The sequence below is a fragment of the Mustela nivalis genome (assembly GCF_964662115.1).
Source record: "Mustela nivalis genome assembly, chromosome: 2".
In the NCBI taxonomy this organism is placed as follows: Eukaryota; Metazoa; Chordata; class Mammalia; order Carnivora; family Mustelidae; genus Mustela; species Mustela nivalis.
Window position 1 is genome coordinate 111,162,928 of NC_139021.1, and position 25,282 is coordinate 111,188,209.

The 25,282-nt window shown below is 38.8% G+C and overlaps 1 pseudogene across 1 annotated transcript; it reads right to left on the bottom strand.

Annotated features, from left to right (window-relative positions):
• Positions 1–981: 981 nt before the first annotated feature.
• On the bottom strand, positions 982–24,905 carry LOC309859344 (ERO1-like protein beta; annotated as a pseudogene). The gene is made up of 5 exons (XR_014316665.1): positions 24,807–24,905; positions 16,438–16,558; positions 12,618–12,701; positions 2,464–2,505; positions 982–1,074 (listed from the first exon to the last, which is right to left on the bottom strand). The product of XR_014316665.1 is annotated as an ERO1-like protein beta (transcript).
• Between the last annotated feature and the right edge of the window lie 377 nt (positions 24,906–25,282).

The window sequence follows — 25,282 nt, forward strand, 5'->3', positions numbered from 1 at the left end:
TAAATTCAGTATTATTTTATATAAGGAAAAAATAAAATCATATGTAAAATAACCATCATTTTATATATATAATAAAAACAAAACCATAGATGGATTCATGATAGTAGTTACCTCTAAGAAGGAAAGAGAACAGAATTGGGAAATAGGGCATAGGGGATTTCAAATTTATCTACATTTCTCTCTTTTTAAAAACATAGTAGAAAAAGTTAATATCTAGTCCCTAAATAAATAAATAAATAAATAAAATGAATTTATTTTATTATCTTATTATGTTATATTATCTTCTCTAGTTTTCTATATTAAGATTTTTTAATAAATAATGACTGATAACTTTATTAAGTCTAACAATTATAGTACACAAATGCCAACCTAAGCAAATAGGAAATTAAAAAGATTAGTAATAATCCATTCCCTACTCTCAATTATAGATATGTTCAGTCATTTCATAGTGCATAATCTGAGACCACTCACAAATTATGTTGGCCTTCACAAGCAGGTTTTACTTAGAGAAAATAAGGAAAAGTCAATAGGGAAAAAAAATCTATGAAACTTACTAGTCATGGTAATCAAAACTTTAACTGTTCAGAATGTAACACACAGACTGAATTACTATTTACAAAAGACTTAGAAGTTCAAGTTCCTTTTCCTATAATAACCAGGAAGAATGGATCCATAAGTCCTGTTAGCAGAACAATCTTCTGTATTTTTACATTTTGATAAAGTCACTATTGATGATATATTTTTGAAATTTAAATTTAAAAAATTTAATTTAAAAAATTAAATTTAAAAAATTGATATGTTTTTGAAATCCACTAAGAGGAGGAAGCAAAGCAATCATGAAATTTAGGATGAAGAATAACTTCATAAGAATGACTTAAAAAAAAAAAAGAGAGAGAATGACTTGAAACTTTACGGTTTCATCAAAATCACAAGAAAAACAGAATATTTCTGATATAAATATACTAAATAAGAGAATATATTTTAAACTTGCCTTAGCATGCTGTTAATTGCTCCCAGTTTATTAGCTTGCTCACAGTCTTCTAATTCTTTGGTATCGTTTGCCACTTTTGAGTACTGAAAGGAAGTACATAGTAAGTTTAGTAATAACTATTAGCTTTCTCTCTATTTCAAGTTCCACTGGCAATCTGTCAGTGATGACACAGATACATCCTATTATCAAAACCTCTTACATATGTAAGAAATGGAAATCAAAATGAGTCACAAATTCCCACCAACGAAAGAAGACATCAAAAACAATTACCACTGGGAAAAAAAAAAAAAACAATTACCACTGGTATGCTGGTGATCATGTAAAATAAGAAAACCCTCTTGGGAAAGTAATTTGACAATATTTATCTAGAGCTATAAAAATGAATAAACCCTTGAACCAACAGTCTTACAACTGAAACCATATCCAGAGCAACACTAAAAAAAAAAAAAAAAACTAAAATAAAGTACAACCGGGGCGCCTGGGTGGCTCAGTGGGTTAAGCCGCTGCCTTCGGCTCAGGTTATGATCTCAGGGTCCTGGGATAGAGTCCCACATCGGGCTCTCTGCTCAGCAGGGAGCCTGCTTCCTCCTCTCTCTCTGCCTGCCTCTCTGCCTACTTGTGATCTCTGTCTGTCAAATAAATAAATAAAATCTTAAAAAAAAAAAAGAGTAAATCTTAAAAATAAATAAATAAATAAATAAATAAAATAAAATAAAGTACAACCACTTTAGAAAGTATTTGGTACTATCTCATCATGCTAAGCTAGGCATAATCAATGGCCCAGCAACCTTACTTCTAAATATCTACCTAAATATCTACCTGTTTACTCTTACATGTGTACACAATGAGACAAAGGATGAAAATGCTGATACATCACTGTTCATAATAGCAAAAAGCTCCAAACAATTGAAATGCCCATCAGCAGAGGAAGAGCTAACCAATGAGATACTCATACAATGGAGTACTACACAACTATTAAAATGAACAAAGCTACATATATCAACAGAGACAAAATTTCCAAAAGCATAATGAAGAATAAAAAATAACTGAAAAAATATTTTTAAAATAAAAAAATTTTAATGCCATTTAAAAGTACTATGCCTCAAATACCTTGATAACTGTGTACCCTATACAATATAATCCTGAAGATGACAGGTTGACTAGTTGGAACACAAGACTAAAAATACATGCATGATAAAACACCTGTTGCACAGGGCATCTGATACTATAGTTATACTATGCTACTATAGTTCTTCTACAGAAGACAGAATTGATGTATCTTAAAAGAAACTATATAATTGAACTGTAAAATATTCAAGTTCTCTGCCTGTGGCAAGAATTAGAAAGGTGGGACTATGGAGCAAAATGTTCCCACTGCCAACTAATTCCAGTACAGTTCTCTTCTGTCAAGCAGGAAATGGTAAGTTTCACAATGTAAAGCAAAAAATATTCAAGGAACAAAAGTGACTCACCTTATTAGAACTCCCAGCTTTAATTCCGACTGGAATTTTGCTCTTAAAAGAATAAGAAAAATTTAGGAAGTTAACTTCATTTTTTTCTTGAGATTTCTTCACAAATTAGTAATGCCACTGCTTAAATACAGAGACTATTTTATTCTATGATGAAAAAAATGAACATTCATTCAAACTGTTTTCATACTATCTAATAAAAAAAACAATTTATGGACTTGTAAATCATAATTTAGCAAACTGAATGACATATACAAAATAAGTGTCAAAATCAGCTAAAATATTTTTTAAAGATTTTATTTATTTATTTGCCAAAGAGAGAGAGATCACAAGGAGAGAGGCAGGCAGAGAGAGAGAGAGGGAGAAGAAAGCTCCCCGCTGAGCAGAGAGCCCGATGTGGGGCTCCATCCCCAGTCCCTAAATTCATGACCTGATCCGAAGGCAGAGGCTTAACCCACTGAGCCAACCAGGCACCCCCAAATCAGCTAGAATTTAAACTGTAATGCAGTATGGAATAGTTCACATAACTTTTAGGTTAAAAAAAAAACTGACAAAAATCACTATTCCATAAACTTTCCTACCACAGAAAAAGAAGCTTTAAAAATTTTCAAAGTTCTTTGAAAAATTTTATGCTCAATCTTAATTTCTGCTCTAAACTGACATCTAAAGTGAAGGCAGTATGGGATTAATACTGACAGAATCAGTTCTTTGGTGCACAGGATTCACCTTGGTTTACCAATCTAGGTAATCAGGGTTTACTAATAGAAAATCCCTATGTCCAGCTCTCTTTTCTACAAAGCCAGTAATTAGTTTCAGGATTTAATAAGCAAACCTAGAAATCATTATAACTGGTTCATCAGACACAATTTTAAACAAAAAATTGTATCTGAAAGCAGAAAATCACAGGTTGATCCTCTAATCAATCTAGGGGACTGATTTCCAGCCTCGGAATCTATGGTATAGCAAAATACCTACTAAAATCTTTTCATATGTCATGGTAAATTTTAGCTTAGGTAAATTTAACCAAATATTCAGAATAAATATCTTCCTACCAGGTGGAAGAATATAAATAATGATTAGAGATATTTCCCTAATCAATAAAAAGACTAATAGATTAAAACATTACTTGTTGCAAGCATTTTATTATTTTAGTATTTGCTAGTACATCTAACAGAAGGCAGAAGAGAGAAGACTATAAAACTTAAGTCAAATCTAATAGTCACGAACCTGAATTTAAAATGTGGACGGAATACTAACCAAAAGTGACTGCTGGCTACAGTGTGTCCTCTGACTAGTATAGTATAATATGCTAAAATCAAAACCTTTAGCAGCTTTTCTGAAGGTTTGATGCTAAATACAATAACTTGACTTATACAAATCTTAACAATAAACCTTTTAGACATACTTGGGTAGGCATCACAGATGATTGTTACGAATGACACATAACAATCACAGAAGAGAATTATTAGAAGTAATGAAAAATGTAAAACTAATAACTAAATCAAGAATGAAATAAACCAGCTGGTATTGAGGCTGGGAAGATGATGGGGTAGGAGGACCCTAGGCTCACCTCATCCTATGGATACAACCTGAAAACAAAAACTTCACACAAATAATCTAAAAAACAACCCAAAGACTGGCAGAAGGCAGAACAAACTCTGCAACTAAAGGCAGAGAAGAGGCCACATTGAATTGGGTAGGAAGAGTAGAGATGTAGTGGGGAACGAAACAGGCTTTGGCCGTCTGCAGTCAAGAACTGGAGGTACAGGGAAGGGTGAGAAACAGACTATCCCACATGCATGGGGAAGACCAATCCCCATAACTTTTGGTTTTGAAAGCCAGAGGCTCCAAATTTCAGGAGTTCCTACAACCAGTGGGAGTCGAAGCTTGGATTTTTAAAAATCAGCACCTCCACTCTGGGAGAGCTGAAAGGCATTAGGAAGCAGAGTTCCTGCCCTTAAAACAGACAGCGGGGTGGGGTGGGGGGAATAGGACAAACAGCCCAGGTAGCTACAACATAGAAGCAGCAATTTGAAAAACAACTAGGGCATATGGGAGGGAGACTTACTAATCTCAGAGCATGTCTTGAAAGGCAGGGATCACAGGGAGACCCCTCCAGGAACAAAGGAGGCAGGCACCATTTCCCTCACCTCTACATCCCCACTCACAGCATAAACACATAGGCACCTGTGGGAACCAGCACTATGCAAGGCTTTCTAGCTAAATTGGTTATACTGAGCTCCACCCACCCATACCTAGTAAGGTCCCCTTTTTGACACATTTGTGTCAGTTCTGGTTTTGGATCCCTTCCCATGGAAGACCAGTGTAAACATCATCAGTGCAGCTTATTCTGACCCACACGTTTTGCAGGGCCTCAGTGTGGGCAGCTGTGGACCTTGCAGAAGCTCAAGACACAGCCTGTTGTAACTGGTACCCCACCCACACAGCCCTCCATCCATCAGGGCAGGAAACAGACCAGCACACACCTTGTTAAAATGTGCAGCCCTCCAGCGGGGGACCAAACACAGCTCACAACAAGCTAAGAGAGCCTCTTAGACAACTGGACTAAAGGAAAAGCTGGCCAGGACACAAGAGCAGAGCATATGCAACACACACAGGAGACGGTCCCTGATGTGCCAGGTCCTGGAGAATAGGGGACAACTCTACCACAGGGCACTACAGGACATCTTGTTCATAAGATTGTGAACTTCAAGAGGAGGACGCAGAGCTGATTTTGCTAACACACAGAAACAGACACAGAGAATCAGACAAAATGAGATAAGGAATATGTCCCAAATGAAAGAACAGGACAAAACCACAGCAACAGATCGAAGTGAAATGGACATAAGTAGTATGGCTGATAGAAAATTTTAAGTAATGATCATAAACATACTCACTGGGATTGAGAAAAGAATGGAGAACATCAGTGAGACCCTTAACACAGAAATAAAAAGGAACACATCAGAGATGAAGAACACAATAAATGAAAATAAAAATACACTAAATGGAATAAATAGTAGGTTAGAGGAAAAAGGCAAATGAATCAACAACCTGGAAGACAGAGTAAAGGAAAGTAATCAAGCCGAGCATGTGAGAGAAAAAAAAGTTATACAAAATGAGAATAGACTTAGGGAACTCAGTGACTCCATTAAGTGTAATAACATTCAAATTACAGGGATCCTGGAAGAAGTAGAAAAAGAAGAGAACAGAAATTTAATTTGAAGAAATAATAGCTAAAACTTCCTGAATCTGGGGAAGGAAACAGATACTGAGATCCAGGAGGCAGAGATCCCCCAACAAAATCAACCCAAGGTGAACCACACCAAGACACATAGTAGTTAAAATGGCAAAAAGTAGTGATAAAGAAAAAAAAATTTAAAGCAGCAAGAGAAAAGAAAACCGTTATATACAAGGGGAAACCCCATAGAGCTATCAGCTGATTTTTTTACCAGAAGATTTGTAGGCCAGAAGAGAGTGGCATGATAGATTAAGTGCTGAAAAGAAAAATCTGCAGCCAAGGATACTCTATCCAGCAAGCCTATCATTCAGAATAAAAGGAAAGATAATGGGTTTTCCAGACAAACAAAAACTAACAGAGTTTATGACTACTACCCCAACCATACATTAAAGGGGACTCTTTGAATGTAAAGAAAAAACTGTAAGTAAGAGTAGGAAAAGTAGGACACATAAAAGCAGTAAAAATAAGTATATCTGTAAATATCAGTCAAGAGATTCACAAAGGATATAAAATATGACACCATATGTCCAAAATGTTAAGCAGAAAGGAATAAAGAATGGGTTTAAACTTAAATGACCATCAACTTAGCACAGACTGCTATATGCAAACGATGTTATATACAAACCTAATGGTAACCACAAATCAAAAACCAGCAATAACAAATAACATGGAGGACATGGGGAGATGGAGAGGAGACAGGACTTGAGGGAAATTGGAAGGGGAGATGAACCGTGAGAGACTATGGACTATGAAAAACAATCGGAGGGTTTTGAAGGGGTGGGAGGTCGGGGGAGTCAGGTGGTGGGTATTATAGAGGGTACATATTGCACGGAGCACTGGGTGTGGTGCATGAACAATGAATTCTGTTACACTGAAAGAAATAAAGAAAAAAAAGCCAGCAATAGATATGCAATGGATAAAGAGAAAGGAATCCAAGTATATCACTAAGGAAAGCCAAAACACCACAAAAAAGAGCAAGAGAGAGATCAGAGAAAAACTACAGAACAATCAATCACAAAGCAAGTAACAACTTGGTAATAAATTTATATCTACCAATAACTACTTTGAATGTAAATGGACTAGACACTTCAATCCAAAGATATGGGCTGTCTTTGAATTACACAGAGTGGATAAAAAAAAAAAAAACAAGAGCCATCTATAAGACTGCCTACAAGAGACTCATCTCTGATGTAAAAACAACTGCCGACTGAAAGTAAGAGGATGAAGAAAGATTCGTCATCCAAATGGATGTCAAAAGAAAGCTGGAGTAGTAATACTTAAATCAAACAAAACAGACTTTAAAACAAAAACTGTAACAGGAGATAAAGAAGAACACTATATGATGATGAAGGGGAGACTCCAACAAGAAGATACATAATTATAAATATTTATGCACCCAACATGGGAGCACCCAAACACACAGTTAACAACATTAAAAAAAAAAAAAACCTAATCGATAGGAATGCAATAATAATAGGAGACTATAACACCCCTCTTACATCAATGGACAGATTGTCCAAACAGAAAATCAACAAGGAAACAATGGCTCCATTCACCAGATCAGATGGATTTAAAAGATATTTTCAGAGCATTCCATCCTAAGACAGCAGATACATATTCTCCACAAGTGCACACAGAACATTTTCCAGAACAGATCACAGATTAGCCCATAAAATAAGCCTGAACAAATTCAAGAAGATGGAAGTCATACCATGCATCTTTTCTGACCACACCACTATGAAAATGGAAGTCAACCACAGGAAAAAATCTGAAAAGAGCGCAAATTCATCAACATTAAATAACATGCTACTAAACAATGAATGAGTCATCCAAGACCTCAAAGAAATAAAAATTACATGGAAACAAATGAAAATGAAAACGCAGTGGTCCAAACTCTTGCGGATGGAGCAAAAGCAGTTCTAAGAGGGAAGTTTAGGATCGTACCAGCCTACCTCAGAAGTAGGAAATATCTCAAACAACCTAAATTTACATATAAAGGAGCTACAAAAAGAATAACAAAACCCAAAACCAACAGAAGGAAGGAAATAATAAAGATTAGAGCACAAATAAATGATACAGAAAATTTTTTAAAAACAAAATAGAAGAAATCTATGATATCAGGAGCTAGTTCCTAGAAAAGATAAATAAAACTGATAAACCTCTAGCCAGGCTCATTAAAAAAAGGGGGGGGGGGTTTGAGAGAGGACCCAAACAAAATTGCAAATGAGAGAGAGTAACAATGGACACCACAGAAATACAACTACAGGAGAGTATTATGAAAAATTACATACTCCAAACCTGGACAACCTAGAGGAAATGGACAAAATCCTAGAAACATATGATCTATCAAAACAGCAACAGGAAGAAAGAACATTTAAACAGACTGATAACCAGCAATGAAATTGAATCAGTAATCAAAAAATTCCCAACATGGGGTGCCTAGGTGGCTCAGTGGGTTAAAGCCTCTGCCTTCAGCTCAGGTCATGGTCCCAGGGTCCTGGGATCAAGACCAGCATGGGGCTCTCATCTCAGCGGGGAGCCTGCTTCCCTCTCTCTCTCTACCTGCCTCTCTGCCTACTTGTGATCTCTCCCTGTCAAATAAATAAACAAAATCTTTAAAAAAAAAATTCCCAACAAACAAAACTCCAGGACCAGATGGCTTTATAGGCAAATTCTATCAAACATTCCAAGAAAAGTTAATACCTATTCTTCTCAAAATATTTCAAAAAAATGAAGAGGAAGGAAAATTTCCAAATTCATTCTCTGAGGCCAGTATCATCCTGATACTGAAGCCAGGTGAAGACACCATTAAAAAACAGAACTACAGGGGCACCTGGGTGGCTCAGGGGGTTAAACCTCTGCCTTCAGCTCAGGTCATGATCCCCTGGTCCTGGGATTGAGCCCTGCCTTCCACTCTCTGCTCAGCAGGGAGCCAGCTTCCCTGCAACCAACACCGCCCCACTCCCTACTTATGATCTCTGTCAAATGTCAAATAAATACATAAAATCTTTAAAAAAACTACAAAAAATTAAGATTTTTTTAATTAAAAACAAAACTACAGGCCAATAACTCTGATGAACATAGATGCAAAAATCCTCTACAAAATACTAGCAAACCAAGTCCAACAATCCTTTAAAAAAAAATCATTCACCCTGATCAACCTTTACTCCCAGGTTGCAAGGGTGGTTCAATATTTATAAATCAATCAGTGTGATACATCATATCAGTAAGAGAAAGGAAAAGAAGCTTCAGATTTCAACAGATACAGAAAAAGCATCCAATAAAATACAGCAACAATAACCCTCAACAAAGTAGGTTTGGAGGAAACAAACCTCAACTATAATAAAGGCCTTATAGAGAAAATCCATTATACTCAATGGGGTGAAAACTGAGAGCATTTACCGTGAGGTCAGAAAAAGGACACGGATATCTACTCTATTTATTCAGCTTAGTACTGGATGTCCTAGCCACAGCCATCAGACAACAAAAAGAAATAAAAGGCAACCAAACTGGTTAAGGAAAAATTCAAAATTTCACTATTTGCGGAGGACATGATATTCTGTGTAGAAAACCCTAAAGACTCCACCAAAAAACTGCTACATCTAAAAATGAATCCAGTAAAGTTTCAGGACATAAAATCAATGTACAAAATTCTGCTGCATTTCTATACAGTAATAAGGAAGCAGCGGAAAGAGAAATTAAGAAACAATCCCATTTACAACAATCCCCAAAATAATTAACCAGCTATGAATAAATTTAGCAAAGAGGTGAAAAGACCTGATTGTGAAAACTTAAAATATTGATGAAAGAAGCTGAAGATGACACAAAGAAATGGAAAGACAGTCCATGCTCATGGATTACGAGAACAAATATTGTTAAAATTTCTATACTACCCAAAGCAAGCTACACATTTAATGCAATCCCTATCAAAATACCAACAGTATTCTTCATAGAACTAGAAAAAAGACATCCTAAACTTTGTATGGAACCACAAAAGACTCTGAAGAGCCAAAGCAATCTTGAAAAAGAAAATCAAAACCGGAGGGAACACTATTCCAGATTTCAAATTATATTATCTGTAGTAATCAAAAAGGTATGGTACTGGCACAAAAATAGACACTTAGGTCAACAGAACAGCATACAAAGCACAGAAATAAACCCATGATGCTACTGTCAATCTTTGACAAAGGAGGCAAGAATATTTAATGGGAATAAGTCTCTTCAACAAAGGGTAACTACATGGCTGCATGCAGAAGAATGAAATGGGACTTCTTACACTGCACACAAAAACTCAAAATAGATTAGGGACCTAAATGTGAGACCTGACACCATAAAATTCCTAGAACAGAGCACAGGAAGTAATTTCTCTGATGTTGACCATAACAAGATCTTTCTAGGTATGTCTCCTGAGGCAAGTAAAACAAAAGCAAAATAAGCACTTGTGATTACACTAAAATAAAAAACTTCTGCCCAGCAAAGGAAACCACCAATAAAACTAAAAGACAACCTAACTAACTGTAGAAGATATTTGCAATGACATATCCAACTAAGGATTATTACCCAAATTATATAAAGAATTTATATAGCTCGGGGTGCCTGGGTAGCTCAGTGCTTTAAAGCCTCTGCTTTCAGCTCAGGTCATGATCCCAGGGTCCTGGGATCGAGCCCCGCATTGGGCTCTCTGCTCGTAGGGAGCCTGCTTTCTCCTCTCTCTCTGCCTGCCTCTCTGCCTACTTGGGATCTCTGCCTGTCAAATAAAGAAATAAAATCTTAAAAAAAAAAAAAGAATTTAATACAGCTCAACACCAAAAAATATCCTAAATAATCCAATTAAAAAATGGGCAGAAGATACGAACAGACATTTCTCCAAAGACAATATCTAGATGGCCAACAGATACATGAAAAGATGCCCAACATCATGCATCATCAGAGAAATGCAAATCAAAAACAAACTGAACTATCACCTAACATCTGTTAGAATGACTAAACTCAAAAACTCAAGAAACAAGTGCTGGTGAAGATGTAGAGAAAAAGTAACACTCATTTACTGTTGGTGGGAATGCAAACTGGTGCAGTAACTGTGGAAGATAACATACGGGTTCCTTGAAAAATTAAAAACAGAACTATCCTATGATCCAGCAATTATACTACTAGGTATTTACCCAAAGAATACAAAAACACTAATTCAAAGGGATATATACACTCCTATTTTTTTTCTAAAGATCTTATTTATTTGACAGAGAGAGATCACAAGTAGGCAGAGAGGCAGGCAGAGAGAGAGAGAGGAGGAAGCAGGCTCCCCGCCAAGCAGAGAGCCTGATGCAGGACTCGATCTCAGGACCCCGAGATCATGACCTGAGCTGTAGGCAGAGGCTTAACCCACTGAGCCACCTAGGCACCCTACACTCCTATGTTTATAGTAACATTATTTACAATAGACAACCCATGGAAACAGCCCAAGTGTTGATCAATAGATGAACAGATAAAGAAGATGTGGTGTATACACATAAAATGGAATATTATTCAGCCATAAAAAAGAATGAAGTCCTGCCATTTGCAAAACATGGATGGATTTAGAGAGTATAATGCTTAGGAAAACAAGCCAGTTAGAGAATAAGAATTACCACACTATTTCACTCACCCGTGGAATTTAAGCAGCAAAACAAACACAAGAACAAAAAAGAGACAAACCAAAACAAGAAACTCTTAACTCTATAGAGAACAAAGAGATGGATACCAGAGAGGATATAAGGAGGGGGCAATGGCTGAAACTGGGGAAGTGGATTGAGAGTGCACTTATCTTGATCAGCACTGAATAGTATATGGAACTACTGAAGCACCATTTTGTACACATGAAGTGAATGTACACTATAAAACTTTTTTTTTTTAGCTATATAGAACATTAGTAAGTCATTCAGCAATATATGACTAAGGTCTATAGATTAGACATTTGTATTATAAAAATGTTAATTTCCTGATTTTGTTAGTTACATTGTGGTTACATAAGAGAATAATCTTGTTTTTAAGGAAACACAAGTAATTAGCAGTATTATATCCCCTTGTTGGTAATTTACACCCAAATAGTTCAGAAAATAATATATACAAAGAGTAATAAAGCAAACGTGATAAAAATTCAGAGAATCTGAATAAAAATAAATGAGGACTGTTGGTATTATTCTCCCAATTTTTCTGTAGGTCTGAAATTATTTCAGATGAAAAAGTTAAAAAAATTATTCTTAAAGGAAAATGAAGAGGATTTTTTAAATTGTCCCTTTACAAAGGACATTGGTTAAGGTTTTTTCCCCATTTGTAAGGATAACAAACTAGATTAATTGGTTAGGTAAGAAAAGTAAAAAGTGAAATGAAAACACAGCTTATAATGAACTATTGTTTAAGAAGAATTAACTATGGTATATGTCTAAAACAAAAGTCTAAAATATAAGTATAGCTGCTTTTTTTTTAATGTAACAAAGCAACCAAGTGAAGACCTCATACCAAGCCTGAAATTCCTCTGCTTTACAAAGCACTCTAATTCCCACTCTAAATGTAAAAGTTAAGGTCCACTAACATCACTTTTCTTATGAAATAAAAAGCATATTCAACAAAGCATGAAATAAGAGTTAGCCAATTGTAGATCCAGTCCTAGAACAGGCTGCCCAGGCTTCCACCTGGCTTAGAACCATACTATACTTCCACAACCAATCAATACTACTGGGTACAAGAGCTTCTTCGAACCCATTTTGGTGACAAGTATAAAATAAACCTTCAAGAATGTGGTTAAAAAGAGAGAGGTGACAGCATATGAATTTGAGGACAAGTCTAAATCCATTAACAGTGGCCTAAAATATAAATTCATGCTTATCTAAGAGCCCAAGAGGAAGCAATGTTTTCCTTATTATTTTTTTTTAATTTATTTTACCTCTGGACAGGGCTCCACATGGCAGTCTTTTATTGAACAATGGCCATCTTCTGCCCAGAAAGGACATGGTCGCTTCAGATTGACCTTGAGAGAAAGATTGGATAAACGTTAGCACACATATGGCACAGTTCTTCAACACTCTCTAGGTGTCCCTGTGCTGCACACCACTGATGTGGTGGTGGGAAGAAGAAAAAGTCCTACCCTGTGGCATCTATAGGGTTCAAAATTTGAAACTGCAGTTTTTCAGACACCCAATTGTAATATTAATTTTAAAAAATAACTGTTATTAGTCCTCTGACACTTCAAAAAAGAAATAAAGTCCAAGTACACTTCTCACCTGCAGACCCTGGGCAGCATTTTACTCTGATGTCTGTCAGCACCTTACCAGTTAGGGTTCTCCCGAGCGCCCACCCGCTTCAGTGTGCAATGAGCACCCACTGTCTGCACTGTGTAGGGTTTAGGGCAAAGAAGATATATAAAAAAGTGCTTCACCCGCCTGGAGTGTACTGGAGGGAATAGAAATTATAAATGCCTGCTTAATTACAAATTGTAGCAAGTGCTACAAAGAACATCCAGAGTTTCTTGATGGAAAATAATGGGCTTGGCAGACAGTGACCTTCTTGACTGCTCAGTGTAACTGGGGATTTTGTTTGTTATATCTTATTGTTTACATTTAGGAAGATATGGGATTTTGTATATTAAGTTTATAGCCTGCTATCTTAATGCATTTTTTTATCATTTTTGTTCATTATTTAAGTTTTCTAGTATTATTTTGTCATTTATAAATGGAGATAGTTTTACTTATTCTTCAAAAATGTTTATGCCTCTAGTTGCTCTCTCTTGTTTGGTATGCTAATTAAGATCTCCAGCAGTAAAGAACAGTGGGTACCCTGGGTCCCTCACCTAAGTGAGAATTCCTTGACTATTTCCCAACAAGCAAGATGGTGGCAATGCTAATGTTAGGATTAAAATGATCATGTTAAGGAAGTATCCATCATTCCTATTAAATTTTTTAAAAATCAGGAATGTGTGTTGAACTGTGTTGAGGACCTAAAAGCCTTGTTCCTGCATTCTTAGAATAAGATTAACTTGGTCAGGATATATTTTTCTGTAATATGCTCAAAACTCCACATCATCTTCGATTTCACTTCTACTCTCACAGCATACATTCACCCCATCAGGTAAGTCTGTTGGTGTTACCTCTTATGTACGATCTTCATTTGCTTACTTTTCACCTCTTCCAACTCTACTGCCCTATTCCAACTCCACTTTTCATCTGGTCTCATGCAAAAACCTACATGGTTTCTCTATTTCCTATTTCACACCCTGAGAGTCTGTTTTGTACAAATCCCCCAAAAGCTTATTATACTTATACTAAAATTCAACATCCTTACATAAGATTTTCTCATCTGGCTCTTACTTTCCAACTCTCCATATCTCACTCACCTTGCTCCAGCCAGGCTGAACTTATTCCTCAAACACGCTCAACCTTTATGCCTGCACTCAAGACGTTTATACCTGTAGCTCTACTCTCCTTCCCTGGAATGTTCTCTCTCCACATCTTGTCACGGCTTTCACGTTATGTAGGTCTTTACTCAAATGGCACAGCACGGATACCTTCCTTTCCTGATCATCTTCTTTAAAAGTAAAGCTACCTAACTTCCCCACCCCATTAATTTATTCTGTCTCCTACTTTATTCTTCTCCATAGCATTAACCTTAGTAAGCATATGACATTAAATTTCACTGTTTATTGTTTGCCTTCCTAATCTGGATAAAGCTTCATGAAGTCAGAGTCTTTGTGTTATTCACTATTGTATCCACAGCACTTAGAATAGCACCTACCTGCCTGGCAGCTGAGCATCTGCCTTCAGCTTAGGTCATGATCCCAGGGTCCTGGGATCAAGCTCTGTGTCAGGCTCCCTGCTCAGCGGGGAACCTGCTTCTCCCTCTGCCTGCCACTTCCCCTGCTTGTGCTCTCTTTCTCTCTGACATACAAACAAAATCTTTAAAAATAATAATAATAAAAATAGGAAAACTCTTTAAAAAAGAGTGCCTATTGGGCGCCTGGGTGGCTCAGTTGGTTGAACAAACTGCCTTTGGCTCAGGTCACGGTCCTAGAGTCCCGGGATCGAGTCCCGCATCGGGCTCCCAGCTCCATGGGGAGTCTGCTTCTCCCTCTGACCTTCTCGCCTCTCATGTTCTCTCTCACTCTCTCTCTCTCAAATAAATAAATAAAATCTTTAAAAAAAAAAAAAAAGAACGCCTACTGCTAAGTAGTTATTCAATAAATATTTGGTGAATAAAGAAATGGAATAGATAGTATAAGAAACTGTAAATACCAACTCAGCAGCCAACTGAGCAGTTGACAGGGGTAGACTGGCTTCCACCTAGATATCCTTGCTCAATCATAAGTATGTTTGCACATGTTTAAAATTAACCTATTCTCTTTGCTTTATTTTTCTGCCACTAGTGTATGAAAAGTATACTGACGGTGGTTAAATGTCCTTTTTGTTTAATTTGTAGGTTGGCAGAACTAGAGAAAGGAATAATCATCATCAGAATATCCTTGACTTGGAGACAAATGCATTAACTAGATCACTGAATTACCCTCCCTTGGGAAGTAAGTGGATATTTCCATTACATATGGAATAATTTCATCACATTGATTAGAATGTTTTCTTAGAACACTGTTATGTTTGCCTATCCAACTTCCATTTTTCCTCCTCCTGTAAACCCTAACATTCCATTGAGAAACAATCACTCCCCCTTATATTTATGTAAAATAGGATTGTTAACCAAAGTGTCTTTCCTTCTTTTGGTCAATTAGAAACCTGTGTAAGTGTTTTTCCAGAAATTAGGGAGGAATTTCTTCCAGAAATTTGATATAGAGTGTTGCAAAAACAAGGGAAATGGCTATTGCATTTCTTGCTAGGCACACGACATAATAAAATTGTCACCTTCAAAAAAAAAAAAGGGCAATGACTAATGGTGCCAAAATTTTAGTGGTGACATAAAAATAATGGCTATTAGTTCCTGCTCTAATTTCTTTTTTTATCCTCAGAAATATTTAAAGACTAAGATAGCTATATAGAATCAGGATAAAAAAGAAAATCATGCTCAATTTTTAAAATAAACTAAAAATGAGTATCAAAGAAATTATAAACCCAATCGAATACTGAGAGCAAGAGCAAAACAAAGCATAACAGCAGCTTTTAAAATACTGTTCTTTGATTTAAAATACTGCTTTTGAATATTGCTTTTTGTTGCTACCTTTAAACTAGCATTGGTTATTCTGTAAAGGTCTAGAGCAGAGCACTCAATTTAAGAATCAGTTCCTCAGTATTACTACGAAGGCTGTTCTGCTTGTGCCCTCAGCCTGGTTCAGCAGCCCTTCCAGTGAGCTCCCCAGGAACCATGTGCTGCTGTGGTACTTACACTGAGAAAAGCACTAACACAGGACAGGGCCCAGCAGCACAACACAGAGCCTGGAAGGGGTCTAGATGGTGGAGCCTAAATTACAGTGAAAGCTGACAGATAAGTAAGTCTGTGGCACTTTCAACTTCTGTGGAAGTAGTCTCTGTCCCAAAACTGAAAGATGAGGGATTTCCCAAACACAGGAAGAGTGTTCAGGTTCTCAGTGTTCAAAAAGACAATCAGGTTTTACTACATACTTAATATATTCAAGTGATTAAAAAAAAAAAAAAACACAGAGTGTTCTGAGAAGTCAAAATGGGTTTTCAAAAGGGTCATAAAAGTCACATCTGTAGAGAGCTATGTAAATATTTTGCTCCTAAAGGAATCAAAAATTATAGCTCTACCTTGTAATAAGGGAAGTAGTCTCACTCTTGCAATTTTTTCTATTTTGGGGAAGATTTTGAAAGTGTTGAAGTTATCGATGCTATCGATGTCACACAGGCAATCATCCAGGACTCCGGTTACCTGGGGGTGGGGAATATATACATATAAAATTTAAAATATGTAAATTATAGATATTTCAACCTTAGCAAATCTGTACTATTGTATAAAAAGATAGTTTATTCATTTGAGGTAACTAGTCTTTGTTAAGATACGTAACATGAAAGGGGTGCCTTGGTGGCTCAGTTGGTTAAGTCGATTAAGTTGTTTTAAGTCGGTTAAGCCTCTGCCTTCAGCTCTGGTAGAGATCCCAAGGTCCTGGGACCAAGAGCCCTGCTCAATAGGGATCCTGTTTTTCCCTCTCTCTCTGCCACTCACCCATTCATTCCTTTCCTCTCTCAAATAAAATCCTTTAAAAAAAGATACATAACATTAAAACAATCATTTACTTTTTATATGGCCAATTAGGTAAAGAACAACAGAAGGATTAAATAGATATACCTATTCTGAAGAACTAAGCATTAGTGGCTAGAGAAATATATTGAATGTTCCTCCCTTCCCCAAACATACATAAAATCCAAATGTAGCAGGAATGCTAAAGCATTTCTTCCAAGACTAACCTAAAAGTCACAGACTATAATAATACTGTTGTAGTAACCCCATCTTATTTTTCTACTGCCATTTATGGAACACTTATGTGATAGGCACAGTGCTAAGAACATTACAGGTTATCTCATTTATTTTTTAAATATTCTATGAAATAGGTATTATTATCCTCATTTTACACATAAGAAAATTAAGGCTTAGCATAGTTAAAATAATTTTTCCAAAGTAAAAATGAGACTTAGTCCCAAATAATCACACTTAAAAATACATGCTTTATCTACTACCCAAAGTATACATTAACTAAACAGAAAATGATATTTACAAAATGAGTTCAGAATCCAAAATTTCCATAAAACATTCTTCAGCTAAATTTAAAAATGGGACTCACAGACATCCACATATCAGATGAATCTTCAGGGAATCAGGTTGAGTGAAAAAAAGCCAACCTCAAAATGTTACTTATTATGTGGTTTCATTTATACAACATTTTTTTTAAGATTTTATTTATTTGACAGAGATAACAAGTAGGCAGAGAGGCGGAGAGAAAGAGAGAGAGGAGGAAGCAGGCTCCTCGCTGAGCAGAGAGCCCGAGACCAGGACCCTGAGATCATGACCTGAGCCGAAGGCAGAGGCTTAACCCACTGAGCCACCGAGGCACCCCTACAACATTTTTCAAATGGAGAAAAGTTTTTTGGTTACCAGGGCTTAAGGGCTGGAGTAGGGAGAGGAACTGGAGTCAGGGAGAAGGGTAGAAAGGAGGGAGAGTGGTTATAAAAGGGCAAGAAGGGAGGTGCCTGAGTGGCTCAGTCAGTTGAGCTTTTGACTCTTGGTTTCAGCTCAGGTCACAATCTCAGGGTCATGAGACTGAGACTTGCAATGGGCACATGCTCAGTGGGCAGTCTGCTTGAGATTCTCTCTCTCCCTCCTCTGCCCCTCTCCAATCCCTCTCTAAAAAAAATTAAATCATGGGCGCCTGGGTGGCTCAGTGGGTTAAGCCGCTGCCTTCGGCTCAGGTCATGATCTCAGAGTCCTGGGATCGAGTCCCACATCGGGCTCCCTGCTCAGCGGGGAGCCTGCTTCCCTCTCTCTCTCTCTCTCTGCCTGCCTCTCCCTCTACTTGTGATTTCTCTCTGTCAAATAAATAAATAAAATCTTTAAAAAAATAAAAATAAAAATAAAAATAAAAAATAAAAAATAAAAAAAATTAAATCATTTTTAAAAGGGCAAGAGGAAGGATCCTTGTGGTAATGAAATCGTTCGGCATCTTGACTACGGTGGTGCACACATAAAAGTGGACAGAAAATGTACAGATGCAAGGGAGACTAGGAGGGATCTGAGTAAGATCAGTGGGTGCGTCAGTGTCAATGTCCTGGTGATAATACCGCACTGTATGTTTGCCAAATGGTACCAGTGGGTTAAACTAGATACAGTGTAGGTGGCATTTCTTTGTATTATTGTTTACAACTGCATGGAACCTGCACTTACCTCGATTAAAATTTTTATAAAAAAGGGGGGGGGTACCGAGGTGGTTAAAAATCATTTGTATGATCCATTGGAGGAATCTATGCACAGATGATCAGAAAATGGAAACCAGAAATTCCCAGTTGTTTCTTTCTCATGTTTTCCCTCTAGGAATGCAAATGTGTCCCCAAACTCCCTACAACACAAAGAGTCAGAGGTATATTATCTTTAAAGAGCAAAGGATCATTCACAACAATTTTGGCTCTAGAATTCCAGATGCTTTACTATCCTAGTTACTAAGATCCTGTCACTAACTATTGAATTTTATTCCATTTCTCTAGCTTACTCTTTGTAAAACTTCAAATTCTAAGTAATTGTGGAGAGTTGGGGGGGTAGAAATACCAACTGACAACTTTCTAGGTTTTAAAAATACTTTATCCAGTGACTGCTCTTTCTTACAAATATTTCTTAAATTGTTCCTTTTTAGTAAACCACCATATTTTTAAAAAATATTTTAAATGTGGTAGAGGCTGGGGTAAGGTATACAAAATTATCACGTACTTATTTCTAACTCTTAAATACTAAAACAAAAGCCTGCATATCACTAAATTTTTAAAAACAGAAATAGAGAGGTGCCTGGGTGCCTCTTGGCTGAGCATCTGACTCTTGGTTTCAGCTCAGGTCATGATCTCAGGGTCCTGGGATGGAGCCTCGGGCTGTCCCTACAGGCTCCCTGCTCAGCAGGGAACCTGCTTCTCCAGCTCTCCCCACCCTCCACCCCTTCTCTTTCTAAAATAAATAATCTTTAAAAAAAAAAAATAGAAATAGAATACGGCTATTATCTTTTAAGTCGCTTTCTAATTATAGCCATCTCCCTCCCCCTGGAGGTAGAATAACTTATTTTTGTTAAATACTTTTCCTTGCAATTTCATCACATATGATATATCCCTAAACAATATAGAGGGTTCTTTTTGTTTTTGAACTTTAATGTTAATGACATGATCTTTTGCTAATATTTTGCTAGCTACCCACCATAATGAGTTTTATGGTCATTCATTTTCCCTGCTGTAAATGTTGTATTATATGAAAATATCACAGTGTATTTATTCTATTGTTGAGCTGTAAGCTCGGCAGAATAATGGCCCCCCAAGATATGCATGCCATAATTCCAGAAGCCAATGAATATGTTACAGTACATGGCAAAAGTGACTCTGCATATGTGATTAAGATCTTGAGATCTTGAGTAGTTAATACTGAATTATTTAAGCAGACTCAATAAGAAGATCCTTGTAAGAGGAAGACAGTGTCAGAGTCAGACTGGAAGGTGCTACATTACTGGCTTTTAAGACAATGGAAAAGGACACAGGCCAGGAACAAAAGCCTGGAAAAGGGAAGGAATGATGATTCTCCCCTAGAGCCTCCAGGAGAAATGCAGCTTTGTTGTAACCTTTATTTTATCCCTGTAAAACCCATTTTCAGACTTCTGGCCTACAGCATTACATGATCATAAATTTGTATTATTTTAAGCCACTAAATTTGTGGTAATTTATTAGAGCAGCAACAGGAAACTAATGCAATCCATATTTAGGTTGTTCTCAGATTAAGTTAAAGAACAATGCTACACAAACACTTTTTTCTTTATCTCCCTATATATATAAGAGTTTCTCCAACTTATATGCTTACAAGTGAAATTACTATAGCTCATTTCCAAAATAGGTATACCACTTCACAATCCTACCAACAGCAGATAGAAGTTACTGCTAAATCATATATTTGCCATTATTTGATTTTTTAAAAAAAGATTTTATTTGGGGCACCTGGGTGGCTCAGTGGGTTAAGCCTCTGCCTTCGGTACAGGTCATGATCTCAGGGTCCTGGGATCTGAGCCCAGCATCCCTCCCAGTCTCTGCTCAGCAGGGAAACTGCTTCCCACCCCCTCTGCCTCTCTGCCCACTTGTGATCTCTGTCAAATAAATAAAATTCTTTTTTTAAGAAAAAATATTTTATTTATTAAAATTTATTAAATTTATTTAATTATTTAAATCAAAGCATTAACTTATTAATTGAAATTAAAATTAAATTATTAATAATTTTAATTAAAATTTAATTATTTAAATATTTAAGATTTATTAATTTTATTAAAATAAATCATTTTTATTTTAATAAATAATAAATAAATAAATAAATAAATAAGATTTTATTTATTATTTGACAGAGAGAGAGCACAAGTAGACAGAGTGGCAGGCAGAGGGATAGGGAGAAGCAGGCTCTCCGCTGAGCAGGGAGCCTGATGTGGGGCTTGATCCCAGGACCACAGGATCAAGAGCTTAAGGCAGCTGCTTAACCAACTGAGCCACCCAGGCACCACAATTATTTGATATTTTAAAAATTTTTACCAATATAGTAAGCAGGAAAGAGTATCTGATTTTTGTAGTGATGAAGTATAATGTTTTATTTGCCGTAAGACGTGTGTATTTCTTGTGTGAAATACCTGTTTTTCATTTTTCTATGGGGTTGTCTTTTTCATATTAACATGCAAGAGTCAATACTTTTTCCCTATTCTAGTACATTCTTCTGGAACTCCAACCTGACATATTATATTAGACTGTGTCTCTTAAGCTCTCTTTAAAATTTACTAATCCATTATCTCTCTGAGCTTCCTTCTGAATAATTCATGCTTTTATTTTCCATTCATTCATTCATTCATTCATTCATTCATCATTCAACATATTTGAGAATCTACCTCACATAAGCCTTGCACTGCTGTTCTACCTGCTGAGAGTGTAAAAAGAGAAGAAAGAAAGAAAAAAACACAAAAATCTCTGCCCTCCATGAGCTTACATGCTCATAGGAAAGGGGGGGGAGAATGACCACATACAGAGTCTGTCAGATGGTAATAAAGTAACAGGGAAACCAGGGAACTGCAGGACTGAGTTGCTACTATTTTCAAAACGAGAGTTACAAAAGGTCTCAGTCAAATTTTTGCAATGCTTGAAGGAGGAAAAGGAACAAGCCACACAATTTGGGAGAGTGGGGGAAAGCACTCCAGGCATTGGGAACACAAACTATACATGCCCCGAGAAAGTCAGCTTGCCCAATGTTTCTGAGGAAAAATAAGGGGGACTATGTAGTAGGTGAAAGGAGAAATAGGAGACCATTATAAGACTTTGGCTTTACTGGAACCCGGGGTTTTCTCACACCAAACAAGTCTCCAACTCTCCAACACCAAGTGAGTGCCCAAATCAGTTTTGATACCACCTGGAGTCAGAGCAGACCTCACGGAATTAAGGGCTCACACACACAGACTGTCCCCACCTTAGATATCAGTCCTAAGTTCCAAGCCACCTGTACTTCTGACTGACCAGCTATAAATCGAGGTTCTCATGACTCTCTTCTCTGGTTCAGTAATTTGCAATGGCTCACAGGACCAAGGAAATGCTTATGTGTACTGTAAAGGATACAAATCAGGAAGTACCAAATAGAATAGATAGGGGCATAGGGCAAAGGTATTAGGAGGTGCAAGTACAGACCTTCTCTGCCTCCAATGCACCCTCCCAGCAAGGGTCTATTCGCCCACCTGGAAATGCGTCAATCTTGTTTTAAGAGCTTTTACAGAGCTCCATCTCTAGCACCCCTATCCCCATCCTAGGGGTCATGGCTGGGGCCCAAAGAGGAGAAACAAGCAAAAGATACCAGAAAGACTAGCCAGAAAGACAAGACAAAACCAGAAAAGGACAGCATCCTGGAAGCCCAGAGAAAAGAAGTATTTCAAGGAGAGTAAGTGATGAACTGTGGGGAAAAACTGCTGTCTATAGGTAAAGCTAAGGTTTAAAAACTCACTATTGGCTTTAACAAGAAAGACACTACAGACCTTGCCAAGAGAAGTTTCCGAGGAGCTGGAGTGGGTTGAAGAGAGAACCAGCATGGAAGGAGTAAGGATAATTCCTTTGATGAGTTTTTTTGATAGAGAACAGAAAAATGGAGCAGAGCCAGGAGAGTTGGGCAGGTTGAGAGGGAACTGTAAACTAGAATTAACACCATGTTTTAGAATGCCAGTAACAGTCCATCAGAGAAGGAAAAACTAATGATCCAGGAGAGAAAGGGAAGAGTTGTTGAGCCATGTGCTTGAAAGAGGGAATGGGACCTAATGCAGACGAGGCAGGGATTGACCTTTGATAAGAGTTCACAGTTCAAAAAAAAAAAAAGTTTACAGTTCATCTATGATAATCCATTGGAAGTCATGATGTGTGGATTCAAAAGCTAATAGGTAAACACATAAGGATTACACTGATTACTCCAATTTTGTTAGTGAAATACAAAGATGAGAAAAGGGTAAGTGTTGGAGGATTAAGTAGAAAAAGACATAACATGGTAGCGTGATTCAGTAATCCTTTCTTCTGCTGGATATAATCAGCTATCTAATCCACCCATTGAGTTTTTAATTTCAGCTCTAGAAACTGCAGGTCTTTTTCCATAGTCTATATTTCTAATACCTAATTCATGGTGCCTAGTGTTTGGTGATTTTGCCTATTAGCTGCTTATTCTCCTTGACACTGTATCTTCAAGAATTCTTTACGGCCTGGGTTGAAAATAAATTCTTCCAGAGGAAATGAATATTTGCTTTTACCAGTAAACCAGCCCCACTTCTGGGAGACAGATCCAATAAAATGAGATAATATATACTGAAACACATTGGAGATTAAATACTATCTATAATAGGCTCCAATACTGTATTAGAAAATACCACTGGAAACAAAAGCCAAATGTATCCACTTTTGAGGACTGTTTCACAAAACGTTCCTTTGAATATGCACAAATACTTAATTTTTGAACTATATGTATTCATTTGGACATGATAAAATGATACGTATTCATTTGGATATAATAAAAGTAAACGTGCAACTATAAAACAGTAACACATGTAATTAGTAGATGAGAAAAACCTGAAGTGAAGTTTCCAGATTGTTGACAAAGAATACAATTCACATAGGCTATAAAAAGAAAAAAAAGAGAAAAGTCTCCTTTAAGAAAAATATCTAAATGTATGCCCCAAAACTATCACCGCTAGAAGATAATTTTCCTAAAGACAATTTGGAAAATTTACTTTTTAGAAGATTTCCAACTTTCCATTAGTTCAGTGTTTTCTAAGCGGGGCTCACAAGGTAGTTCAGAGGATAACTGCGTTGCAGTTACTTACAAACAAGGCCTGGGTCCCATCCAGAGCCACTAAATCAGCAACAGGTGGCAACGGGGCCAGAGAATCTGCATTTTTAGCAAGCTCACCAATAACGCAACCGGAAGTCTGCCCCTTAGATTTTTACCAAAACATTCATTTAAAAAATACCCACACAAATACAATGCTCGCGCTTTCTGGGATTGTGTGCACACACCATAACGCCAGCAGGAAAGTGTGTGAACAAAGTCAGAAAAGCATGATTACAGGGTTGCACGCAAGGCATCAGCCGTCCTCAGCCGGGAGCAACAACCGCTTCAAATGGGCATCTCCGCTCGCGTCGAGCCACCGAGACACCTGCCCTCCCAGCGGCTCCGCCGCCTCGCAGCAGGGGCAACCGGGCACAGCCACACCTGCTGCTGCAGGAAAGCAGCGAACTGGGCTCTCAGGGCAAAGGCTCTGGCTTTCCACACCCTCGACCTCCAGCGCACTCTGTCCTGCAGGTGTCACAGGGCGCCCCCCGGGCCGGCCCACTCTCCCCAAGTGTCCGCGAGCTTTCCCCTCGGGACCCCCGGACCCCGCGGACCGGCTCAGCCGGCGAAAACTCCCCCGAGAACGAGGGACGGCAGAGCCGGGGCGCAGCAGGGGGCTCTCCAGCCCGAGAGCTCCAGGACTCGGGGTCTGGCGTCCCTCCCCGCCCGCGGCACTCCTGAGGGACGCGGGGGAGCCCCCGGTGAGGGGCGGGCTTCCCCGTCCGCGCGTCCCTCCCCACACAGCGGACCGCGTCCCCACTCCAGCCCAGGCTCCAGCACACGCCCCGGCGCCCCACACTCCAGAAGAAAAGCAGAAACGCCTCCGGGAACCGTCACCTCCTGCCGCCGCCTCCACGAGAGTCGCCTCCCCGCACTCACCGCGCGCATCTCGCAGGCCTCCCGGGACGCGGCGGTTCGGGTCACGGACCCCCGCCCGCGCGGTCCCCAAAGCCCCTGCGGGTCCGGCCTGGCCCTGCCCGCACCCCCGCCGCGGCCTGCTCGCCGCCAGCGCCTGCGTCCGGCCCCGCACCCCACCCCACCCCGCCGGCCCTCGGCTCACCTGGGCCTCGACGATGCGCGGGAGGAAGCTCAGGGTGACTAGCAGCTGCACTGCGGCCGCCCCCCGCCCGGCGCCGGACCGCCGGGGCCCCTGGCTCATGCTGACTTCTTCCCACAGCGCGACCGGCAGGGCCCATCGGGGCCGGGGAAGGGCTGGCGGCCCGGGCGACGACCCAAGGGGACGGCTCCCGGCGGCTGCGAGGCTCCAGGGTCAGAGGTCCGCGCCGTGCGGACGCGGGGAACGCCCTCCCCGGCTCCCGGCTCCCAGCAGCGGCGAGTGTGGCCGGAGAGCCGGGCGCACCCACTTCATCTCCCAGACTGCCCCGCCCCCGGCTTCCCCTTCGACCCGGCCACGGCGCCCTCCGAGCGCAGGGCCTTGTGGGAGTTGTGGTCCCCTCCTGCTGGGGGGCGGGGCCGGCGGCGGAGGGAACCCGGGAGCAGCGGCGGCGGCGGCAACTCCGTCTCCCCCACGGCGGC